Consider the following 8597-nt stretch of genomic DNA (forward strand, 5'->3'; position numbering starts at 1 on the left):
TACACTCTATCTACATTTAGCTCTTTTTAAGGCTTTCAATATGGGTTATTCTGTTTAGGATCTCTCTGTAACCTGTCGGTAGAACTCACAATTAGTATTCAAGAGATCATTTTAAAATTGTATTTTTGAGGTGAAGAGCCATAGAAGGATGAAAGGGTATCTGCCATTCTTATCCCCATAGCTAAGCTTTGTTAAATTTTCAAGATTTTTAAAATGCTTGAGATATTACCATACTTAATATATAAGATTAAAAATCACATTTTAATGAAATCACAGTTCTTTAGTTTATAAGCTATTAAAATTTTTTGTTTCTCCTCTCTCAAGATCTGCTCTGCTTCCCAGAGATTTCTTCAGGTTTCTTAAGTTTACAAGCCATAAATTAGCAAATCATCAACCTATCAACAGGAATAATCATCTGTTAGAGATATCTTAAAGAAAGAAATATGGGATTCAATAACTAAACTTCACAGAGAAAAATAAAAACTGTAGACAGATAGATATGGTAAACAGAAAGAAAAACAGATAATTTAAGTTGACAGGCCATCTTGGTCTCATTAGACATTTGAATTTGTTTAAAAATTAGGAAAAAATTTTAAAGCTTATCCAGATATTTTGGCAAAGGTCCATTTGCTGCAGTAATGTGAGGCATAGTTCCAAAGAAAGTGACATTATATTATTATATTAAATAATTTGATACAATATGTAAGATATTGTTTTCCAATGGGATGAGAATGTAATAAGAGAATGAGACATGGATTGCATTATGATTCCCAGAAGTGTCTCTGTTTCCCATCTGCTAACCATTCTTCTAGTCCCACTGTTTCAAATGAAATCTCACTTAGTGATAAAGAAAATCTGATGAGTGTTAAATAGACTGACAGATAGAACTAATAAGACAAACTTTTTTTTTTTCAATTCTGCATGCTTATTAAACTATATCCACTCTTATGAGAGCAGGAAAGAAAATGTGGAAAGTGACATATAACAATATTATTACTTCAAAAAAAAGTGTATTCAAATTACATTCCATTCCTACAATAACAGCACTAATTTTATATTTCTGAGTAAAATTGTTAAAATTTAAATTTTTCCTTCTCTCTATTTAAATGTCAAAAATACTTTTGGGTTTGACATCAAAAAAGCAGTTGCTGCTCTCCAAATTTTGATCCAAGAAAGACTGAATCTGGTTTATAAACCTGCTGATCTGCCATGTTCTATAAAATATACAGGCCATGTCTTTAAGCGGACATTGCAGGGAGCGCAATGTGAGCTGGCATAAGCAGCAAACTGATCAGCAAGTTTTAGTGGATTGTGACTGTTCTTCTTCTGTGCAGATCTCTGGTTCTGTTGGAGAAAATTAGTCATGACATTTTAGGGTGATTTCTGTTGAAACAAATGCATTAGTTCTGGTCTTGAATGAAATGCTCAGAAATCTTAAAGCCTTCTTTAATTCCTGCATTGCTTACAAAGGATTTAATTATTTTTTGGCTCATTGAGCATTTAAAATTGCATAAGGCAATTGAAAATGAGTAATGGTGGGAAAAGTTAAGGGAAAATATTTTCAATAGATTTCAAAAGTAATAACGAGATGTCTTGTGTGTGTGATAACTGCTGCAGAAAGTATTTCAAGCCTAGGGTTTAGAGGCATTGGAATAGTAGATTACAGTCTATTTGCAACTGAGATGCTAATGCTGGAGGTGTAGTTTACTCCTGCATTTTTCTGTGGTCTTTCTAGTATGCACTTATTGTGCATACCATAGCATTTAACAGTTTTTACTTTGATTTATACTAAATTATTCACTTATTTCTTACAGTGATATAGCTGTGTTTTGTCTAAATGATGTGGTATTTTTTAGGAAAGCATAAATACTCTAGATAATATTACTATCAAGACTCAATGAAAAGATGAATAGTTTCCCTTTAAGCTACAGTGGAAGCCTCTTAACTAATCCAGGTACTGAGAGACACAAATCACTGTGCTTTCTTCTTATTATTGCGGTTTCAGAGGTGTGCATCAAGCAAAGAATATTAACTTTTATTTCTTAACTTGCTTTATACACGAGCATTGCATGATTCCTTAGATCATAAAAAAAGTAAGATAAACTCATTTACCTGTAACGGAGCAAGGAAGTTGAAATAAACAAAACCAGCTCACAGTGGATCACATATGATAGCATGCTATTGCAAACAGACTTAGAAGCAAGTTCTAATATGCAGTTTAAATAAAGAAGCGTGGTATTTATACAGGATTAAAGTATCTGAAATGCATTCTAACTAGTAGATGTTTCACTTAGGTGGGCAAAAAATACCTAAGTGAATTCTTCTGTACTATTTCTGCGCACTTCAGAAACAATGTATGATGTTTAAAGGCTGCCAGTGATTGTCACAGGGGAAATATTTGACACCACTAATATTCACTGAGTGAGACTGATACCTGAATTTGTATAAGTGCATTTGATATAGTTTTGTAGCTGTAATAATTCACAACTAATTATGGCCTTGTGTGTGCCTATGTGTCACACATTACCAATTTTATGTTTAAGTAAATTTGAAATTATTCCTTCTTAATTCTTAATTTTGCACATTTATATTTGTCACAAAGTAAATTAATATCTGCATCAGATGTAACTTTCAAATGCTTGACTTTAATGATTTCCTATTCATGTTAATCTGATGTATGATCCAGTGCTGTTCCATTGATCTGTACTGTATACCATATGCTGAATGTAGCTCTTTGACTGTTTTCTGGTATTGACTAATTACGTTTTCCTCACTCAAAATGTAAGAGAGATTCCAAACAGTGTGGGATCTATTGGAAAGAACAGATTAATCACAGCAGGTTCAGTATAGTCTACACAAGTTCCCTCTGGTTACTAAACAGTTGGCAGCTGAAGCAATCAATCAGGCTCAATTTACAGAAATTAAAGGTACCTCAGACATGTTCTCACATGCTGCAATCACATCTCCAGTCACAGTGTAGTCATATTCGTTTATACAATTAGTGTTCTTAGATATTTGAAAGGCAGTGCTTTTGGCTTCATGGTAACTTAAGCACTTCTAAAATCTTTAATCCTTCACGAGTAAAGAGACTAATCAAAATCTACTTTCTAAAAAACCAGTTGAAGGAGAATAAATGTTGGAAGTTTCTAGGATGCTGCACACCTCACAGAAAATTTGCTATATCCTTGGATTTTTTGACTTGTCTCATTTGTACTAGATTTCTAGAGCCTGACATGAGAATCAGTATAATAAAATAAGCCTACAGTTTTTTTAATTATTATTTTTTTTAATAATGATTTCAGAGTATTTTGTGCTCTGTCTTCATAGATATGAATGATTAAGGCAAAAAGGCAAGTTAGGCAACAACGCTTTATAGTTTCATACCTGCTAGAGTTATTTTTTTTGAAAACAACCTGGGATGTCTCTTTTGGGTTCAGAAGTGTTCATTCTAGATGAGTGTCCTCTCTTTGCTTTTGTCATATATGCAGTACATAGGCAAGTTTTTTAGTGGTTAAAATATTATAACATATTGGTCTGGCTCAGTGTAAACATTGGCTAAATAAGGGGTCCTAAAGGACTGTTCTTGGGTTCAAGGTTTCTGCAAAAAAAAAAAGAGAGAAAAACATGAAATCATGACTGTATAGCACCTGTTACTCTATCTGTATTAATCCGAGAGGGGAGTTTATATTAAAACAGCACAGTAAGAGAGAGACACATAAACACGTGTATAAAGTTTTCACTTAATTCAACCGAATTAATAGAATCTTGAGTAATGTTAGGTAAACCACGAGAAGCACAAGTAGTTAGAAATGTACTGTAAATTGGTTATATTCAAAGAAGGCATACAACTAATAGATAAACAAAAAGACCATACGTACAGCCTCTTTTGACGTTTATTGACTTTTCTTAAGAAAAGAAAAAGTGACTGAGATCCATCCTTTCTTGAGGAAAACAAGTTAAACTTTACAAGAACACGTTTACTTCAACCACAGCGGCTTGCTACTGGTATACAAAGAAAGAATTTAGATGGTCAAGAGATGAAGGCATGATCAGAACACTAAGCAGAAAGACCGTAGAGAGATTTGAGCATATGTGTTTGATATAAATATTATAGTTTTATAGAGACATCTAGATCAATATGCCCCACACTTCATTTAGTTACTTGAGAAGCGGACGCCATTTATTCAGCTGAATGCTGAACAGAATTTTGTATTTATTATGTTTGATTTATTATGACAGTGTAGTTAGAGTGAGTTTTTTCAAGTTCTTTATACTTGTTCCAATAAAATGGATATAATGTCTTTCAAAATAAACAGGCAAAAGATTTGCCTTTCGTATTGTGTCCTCTGAAGGGAGAACCATGCAAAGATCCTTTTTGAAGAATCCTATTCACAGAGGATCTGTTTTCATTTACAGTGCTAATTACATGGACTAAGTGTATGTTCTCAATTATCTTAGCTATTGCTCCATTTTTTTTCTTCTGGAAACTGTATCTGTGATAACTTTGGACTTTTTATCATTGTTTTTGATTACTTTATAGAAAGCTAGTGTATTTTTAGCAGATGTATCATTATGTGAATACTTGAGTGAAAAAAACTAGGTATTGTAGATAATTTGAACTGTGTAGAACTGTACTATTTTTTCATATTTGGTCACAATTTTGAGAATGGTAAGTACGTATGGGAGAGAAGGGATTAGTCTGGCTTTATTGTTTCATAAAATTTGGCTCCTGATAAGCTTTTGATTCTCTATAAAAGATTCATTTTGCAGTATCACAATTATGTAATATGGATTCCTGTTGGTATATTAAACCACTTTCACCTCTGATACATGATAGCAACTATTACTTAACCTTAGTACCACTGAATACTTACCAGCAATAAAAATGTCTAATTTTCTGAATCATGGTTTTCAGTATTGTAAGGGAATTTCTAAATTATGTTTTTAGAGAATAAAAAAAAAATTTGGAAATAATAATAATAATTTAGCTGAATACCACATTACTTTTGAGATTTTTTTAAAAAGAGCTTAAAGCAGATGTTAGATATTTCTATTGACCCTATATTATTAATACAACATTTTACTACCAATCAACTTTAGGTCAAAGCAAAAGGTATCTAGTATGTTGGCTCTATATAAACTCTTAGTGAATAACAAAAAAAAAAAAGGGTGGTACATGGGAAGGGAATGGTTACTGGAACAAACAAAGGAAGTTTTAAATCTTAAATCATATACAGGTCAGATTGGAACAATAGAAGCCCTCCAAGTTTTCTTAAATAATGTACATAATATCTCTCTCTGGACACATGAGAAATCTGTTTAATTTTCTTCTACTTCCAATCAAAAATACAATTTATGTTAAAAGGAAATTTTTTATGTGGGAGTTTTCAAGCAAAAATTAGTGCAATTATTTCATCAGAAAATAGTGTTTGAAAACTGGGCAGTTTTGTTCAGTCACTACTCAGGACACTGTCTTGCACTACATAAGAACAGCAAAGAGAACAATAGATCATGTACAGCCCCAAATCAGAATGCTAAAATGAAACCATGGTGCAGATGCCTTCTGCCACTTCCAAAAGAATCAGTCCTGATGCTTAAACGCGAGAGTATTTGACAGCCAAATGCTTTATTTTCACTGTAGCATATTGCTATGAAACCATACTGAATGAAAATTGTAACAGAACTGAATTACTGTATCAAATGCATCTGTTTTTAGCAGGAGGTTTTTAGGCTAGATAAACTGTGGGGATCTTTCCCAACATGCATTATCTTGTAGTCTTATGATCCTATGAAAATTTCTTCTGCAAGAGAGTAATTTGGGTTGCACACTCCATCTGGCTTGTAGGTTTTCTCTTCAGTTTACTTACATTTTTGACATGTGGACTGTTAATTAATGACAGGAAAAAAAAAAAAACAAAACATATGAAGTGAAATCTCCCAGGAAGGAAGTAAATTTTCTGCACAGGAATACAATGTAGCACAAGAGCATTCAAGAAGAGACCCCGCTAAAGCTAACAGCACAGGATCTCTACAAGGCAGTTGTCTGCAAGGAAAAGCTACTTCTATTATTAAAAACAATGCAGCAGCTATGCGAATGGAAAGTTCAATATCGTGGTAATAGATGGAAACATCTGAAGAAAATAATACCCATAGGTTAAAATTAGTCGTCTTAGAAAAGGTGTTCAGAAAGCATAAGGAATACAAATTAATATTTTTAGCTGCTATTTATAATTTTCTTGGGACTTTGCAGTTTTTGGTGCTAGATGGATTTACACTCAGGAAAAGTGCTAAATACCACTAGACAGCTAGAACTTCCTAATATGTTAGTGTAATGTACTATACCGAACACAGTCTGTTCAAGATTGAGATGTACTAAACTACAAAGGTTTTAAATATCTCTTCAGAATCTGAACTTTCTTGAAGTTTTCCATTTACATTGATACGTTGGATGGAGATTAGTCCATTTGTTGAGCTGTGAATCTTAATGCTTGAAACCATGTTTTGCCCTTCTGTGTTGAAGGTTATTATCCTGACCCATCTGTGAGTGCAATAAAACATGCACACATAATGCTGGCAGCTCAGGCAATTGACCACTTGGGAAACTGAGGAAGAGTGTTTATGAAGAGGGAAATATAGGCATGGTTTTATCCAGTAGAGAGGCTGCTGCAAACTCTGCCAAGGTGCAAAGATCCCAGAGGAAATCTCTTAAAGGACTCCTTGCACCAGAAAAAGGATGAGCTAATATATTTAACTTTTTGTTTTCTGACATTGTGCTTACCCCCTCATAAAACAGGAAAGCTTTAACTCAGGGATTTTTGTGTTTTTAAGTGTTTACAGTCTAGGAACTGTACACTTACTGCACCAAAACCAGGTTAAAATTGAGCAAAATCTTTCTGAAGCCAAAGCAGACATAGTTAGTTTAGCAATAATATTTCATCATCTTGAGTCCTATGTTAAACACAAACCAGCATGATCAGAGTCTCATATAAACACATATTCCTTGCCTGTTAAAAAAAAAAAATAAATGAAAACACTAATGTTTTTGACCATTGCTATTTCTAAAGTTGCATCTGAGTCCTGGTGATGTTACTAAGAACTCATGCAAATGGAGCATTTGAGTTTATCAAATTTCAAAATAGTGCTTTCAAATTCTGTGCTACACTATTTATAAAAGTGGTAATTGTAGAACAGTATAATGAGGTGTGCTGGACTGCTATAATAGTTTAGTGCTTTTCTAGTCACTGTCTGAACCACTGCAAAATTAACATTACATGATGATGATATTATTCACTGCATGATGCATTTTACCGATTTGTTTTTTGTTCTGCCTAATTATCCCCTTTCCAATGAGTTCTATGCACTTTTCCTACACATTTCATCAAGCATCAAATTATGAAGCAAGAGTGGACTCCTATTATAGCCCAGTACAACAGTAGCCATTGCTGCCACCTATTATTCATTGTTTCCAGCCAAAGAGGTTTCTGCATTACTGTTTTCCACAGAACAATTTTGAAGTAGTTGAGGATGGTCTGCTTCTTACCCTTGGAATTTCTTTGCTTCACATTTGGCAGTTCAAGTGTCAAATAAGTTTGTGAAATTGTGCATTTGTCACATTTGAGACTAGACTTTCTTTTAGTCCAGAAATTGTATCTATACCATCTTGTCCCTCTTGACTTCAGTGAGCAATGTGGTAACTGGAAGTACTGGGAATAGGCTTATCAAAATCACCATCTGTCTTAAACCCATGACAGTAATGGAACCTGGGGTTAGTTTATTCCATGAAGGAAATTATGAGACAGCGTAGGATATTTTAATAAAGGAGCAAAGATCTCTTGCCAAATTTCCTAGGCCTTTTCTTCAGCCTTTCGGAATTTAAGATGTAGAATTCAAGGATGTGTATATAGGTATATATTGTGCTTCCATCTTGCATAGCCAGCTACATCTAGTAATGGAAATGTGGAGCGGTAGAAACCTTTGTGACATCACAGTCTGTGCAAATGTTGATTTTCTAAGCAATCCATTGCAATGGTGCAATAATGATTTCTTACTGTAAAGTACTCTTCTTGTAGGAGTTATGGTAGGAAAAAAATTTCTTTTTTACTGCTTGTAATTGAAAAGCTTAGCACTGCCTTCATTGGGACAAGCGTCTGCTTTCAACCATGGAAAAATACCACATCATTTTAGGGAGATTTGCTGCCTCATTGCGTCGTAAACAGAAAAATTTAAACAGTAAATCTCCGTGGAAGAAGAAAGATGTGGAGAGAGATGTGTGAAATAAAGAAATATGACTTCGAAAGGAACTGGTTACTACAGTGTATCAGCATTTATATATATGATGCCACTTATTGTTAGATTTTAATACAACTTGGCCAAATGGTTTGTTAATAGTCTTTGCAGGTGAGAATGTATATTTTATCTGCAGTCACAAAGCACCTTTTGGAATTGATGTTTTCCTTCTCTCACTTCATGGAATAGGATCTAGACAAACATCAAGAGGAGACTAATACTATTTTTGAGCCAATAAATTGTCATTCCCTTCTCTGCTTTTTTACTTGCTTGTTTTACCTTTTTTTTTTTTTTTTTTAAAATTAACTTTT

The 8597-nt window shown here is 33.5% G+C and overlaps 1 protein-coding gene across 1 annotated transcript in view; it reads left to right on the top strand.

The window, feature by feature from the left end:
- Positions 1-8597, top strand: part of LOC104498136 (calcium-activated potassium channel subunit alpha-1-like) — a gene marked incomplete at its 3' end in the record, with an annotated part of 35398 nt that overhangs the window by 19042 nt on the left and 7759 nt on the right. The gene's annotated exons all lie outside the window — the stretch shown is intronic.

The sequence above is a fragment of the Buceros rhinoceros genome, unplaced genomic scaffold, assembly GCF_000710305.1.
Source record: "Buceros rhinoceros silvestris isolate BGI_N320 unplaced genomic scaffold, ASM71030v1 scaffold11410, whole genome shotgun sequence".
Taxonomy (NCBI): domain Eukaryota; kingdom Metazoa; phylum Chordata; class Aves; order Bucerotiformes; family Bucerotidae; genus Buceros; species Buceros rhinoceros.